Source organism: Phocoena phocoena, chromosome 16 (genome assembly GCF_963924675.1).
Source record: "Phocoena phocoena chromosome 16, mPhoPho1.1, whole genome shotgun sequence".
Lineage (NCBI taxonomy): Eukaryota > Metazoa > Chordata > Mammalia > Artiodactyla > Phocoenidae > Phocoena > Phocoena phocoena.
In genome coordinates, this window is record NC_089234.1 from 79,121,686 (window position 1) to 79,125,515 (window position 3,830).

A 3,830-nucleotide genomic window follows, 5' to 3' on the forward strand; every position below is an offset into this window, starting at 1 on the left:
AACCTGAGCGAGGTTATGTATTTTTCATTTTCTGCCCATAATAAAACCTCAGTTGGTAAGTTCATCAAAGCGGGTGGTGCGTTACAAGCCAAGCCAATCAGCTGCTGCTTGTTAGTAAGGGATATGTTCTGCAAATATGTTTCTATAGCTTAATTGTTCAATCAGTAAATGAAGTTGGCCTCGTTAACTTTTAAATATTACTTTACTAGAAGCATGCTGTTTGACATGAGAAAGATGTATTCTTCACAAAAGGTCCAAGTACCTTGACATACTTATGATATTAAGGTATATGTTTATTTTACAATTAATTAAACATTTATTGAGTGTATACCATGCCTAGTATTCTTTCCTAAACATAGTTTTCATGTCTCCCTTGCATCTTTGTTTCTTTATCCACATCTTTTTCTCTCTCTGCTTAATGGCAACTACCCTGAGGCTCTCAGAGTTGGGAATACCACATATGTTAATCTGAGAAGATTCACTCAATCTTCTTTTTCCAGAGCCTGTAAAGTCCCATTTCTTCTTCTTCGGGGTCTAGCGGCAATTGACTCTTCCAGTCCTGCAAGCCTCCAAATTTCTGGACTGCATCTGTTTTGTTTCTTTTCCTCTTATAAACAAACTTTCTCTCTTGAGTTCATCTCTTTCTATAATGCCTTGCCAAACACAGATGATAGTAGCTAACGCAGAGGAATACTTTGAAACACAGAGCATCGTCTTTACTACAGTCAAAGTGTCATAATCCTGGCTAAGAATATCTTAGCTGGTCTGGTCAAATGTCTGCGGGATCAGAGTAAAGACCTCCTTCCTATTGCACATTGTACAACATTAGAAATCTACTTGTCTTTCTGCCTGTTATTGGTTAATCCAACAACAGGATTCACTTAATCATTGAACTATAAGAGAAATAAATGGAAGACACGATCCCTATATTAAAGGAAACAATGGAGAAGGGATTCCCTCCTGAAAATCAGAATCAGGATTTAATCAAAGAATTTTCCCTCCCTCTCCCCAATAGGGTAGGAAGCCATCCCAACGCCTGCCCTATAGGATTTCATTACTGCTGTGGACCAATGACTTCTCTATATTACCCGTCTTTCCCCTTTCTCCAGGAAGTATGTGTTACTGTCATCCTGTCCCTATTCCGCTACTGTGTCTTGAGTGCACTTAGGGAACCAGATAACTTGTCTTTCTACTCAAAGATTGCTTTAAACAGTCACATTTGAATTTGAGGAAGAGGAAAATTTAAAAATTCATACATCACTGGGAGGTCCTGGACTTTGATCTATAGGCAGTGACTTGATGGAACTTTGAGTTGTTTTCTTAAGGGAAAGGGTGAGCATATTCTAGACGCTCACAGAGTGATAAAATGGGTATTTGGTCACTATGGCAGAGACAGTGCTTCATGTTTGCCAAACCTATTTCGCCGACACTTTATGCCCTAACAAGGGCATATAGAAAGACCACGTGTCTCAGCCTCCTTTAAAAGTGAAGCCATCTTCTTAATGGAATGTAGGTAGAAGTCATGTGTACTACTTCCAGACTTGACCCCTAAAATTTTTTGAGAAATACTTTACGGGTTCTCTATTTGCTTTGGCGCTAGGGAATGATGGTGCCACTTGGTACAAGAAGCCTGGGTCTCAGAGTGTCCAGTTGGAGGAGAGCTGTCTTGGAGAGCCACCCAACCAGCAACATCCGTTTGGGACATTTCACGAGCAAAAAGCAAAACTTTAATTGTATAAAAATAAGCATAAACGTTGTATGTGCACTAACCCATGGACATTTGTGCGTGTCTCTGTCACCGCAGCATAGAAGAATTGTCTTGAGTTGCTTGCCTTGGCAAATACAATGCACCACCACGAATTCACTGGTTCTCCTCTCCCCTTTTACTTGGCCCTATATTTCCTCTTAGCTACAGAGTTCTTGCATTTGGCACCTTTGTTTAATCATGGAAAACTAAAAAGAAAAAAAGATTAGCTTCCGGAGAAACATCACCCACTTGTACCTTTCCAAGATTTTTAGGCACTCTGAATGATGTACAGTTGAAAGCTATGCCCTCAAGGAATGGCAGAGCAGTAGGAAACAAGACACATGCACAAATGACTAAAATAAAAGGTAAAAAGTAGAAGGTGCTTAAGTTAGACACAGAGTTCTGTAAGAATTTGGAGGAACCAGTGATTACTTCCTATACTGCAAATTAAATGCAGATAAACCCATGGCCCTGATTTTTAAGAAATTATGAATATGCCCCTCCCTCCATTCCTAATTATTTATCACCTGGACATACACTTTATCTGCTTCAGATTTTAAATTCTTCACCCAGCATATATGAGAACTGTCAACTCCTGTGAGTGTATGTGAGCTTTGGGGATTAAACCATTCCAGTTTTAACCAAGACAGATACTGGTAGGTACAGAAAACTGATTTCAAAAACAGAGCCCACAGACAAACATAAGTTCTTTAAGTATTACATACTAAGTGACTTTGCCCTCTATATGCATGGGTAATCAATGTAAGATTCCTAACAACTAAATAAATTTAAGTTTTCTAGAAAGACTTGAGTAATTAGCTACTTCTGCTGCCTTTTCAGTGAGAAATCTCTTCCGTGGCATCTCTAAGAGGGAGGAATCTAGTCTCTGCTTAAGTACCCCCAGTGTCTGGGATCTCATGACTTCTAAAGAAGGTTTTCCTGCTGATGGACAACTTAAAACCCGGCTCCACTTTTATCAGTCTAAGCAGATAAATCACTTTCATTTTGAACTCCAGTCCACTCTTCTTTGCTTTTACTTCAAATAATTCTTCATTGATTCATTGGTTCTTCAACTCTTTTGTTATTTCTAATACTTCTTCATTGAGAAAGGGTTGTTATATGGAGTTGAAAGAAAAGAATACCTACATAGAAAAAAACCCAAAGGAATGAGAGAAGCTATAGATATTTGTCCACAGCCCCTCTGCTCAAGGATAGAGGTGCTTGACCCTGGTGCCTCCTACTCGTGGCTTTGCTCTTGATTTATGTTTGTTTTTTTATCCAGTAGGTCCTAGGGCGTTACATCCACTCCATGATGATCACCCTGAACCATTTCATACTCTCCCAGTGATGCCAAAGCTCTGTTTGAAGCGTTTCCAGTTTCTATCTGCTCAGGCCCACGTGCCCTTCCAGGGAGGTGGAGACTCAAGGGGGAACTGGTGACCGATGCACTCAGCACAGCACAGTTTGTCCTCTGTTACATTGGCCCTTTAATCTCTTTAAGATGCTGCTGCCAAACACTGAAATATCCCCCAGGGGTCTGGGGGGATTTGTAGGAGGGCACAAACACACATCCATATGATTTTGAGTATCACTTTAAGAAATTCACAGACCTGAAGAGGACCTATGCACCTCAAGTTAAGGCTCTGAGCCTTACTACAGAGCTGAGTGACTGACTCCTAGCATCCAGTTCAAATTACCAAGAACTTACTGAGCATGGACTCTGGTCAAACACAGCACTGGGCGTTAGTCAGACGAGAAGAAAGCACAGTACACACAAGGGCACACTCCCTCAAGGGGAAGTAGACACACACTCAATTTTAATAGAGCAAGTTTTCTTCTTTTTTATTAAAGTATAGTTGATTTACAATATGGTGTTAGTTTCAGGTGTACAGCAAAGTGATTCAGTTACATAGAGAGAGACATTTTTTTCAGATCACCTTCCATTATAGGTTATTACAAGATGTCGAATATAGTTCCCTGTGCTGTATAGTAAATCCTTGTTGCTTGTCTATTTTATGTATAGTAGTTTGTATCTGTTAATCTCATACTCCTAATTTATCCACCTCCCCCCCTTTGGCAACCA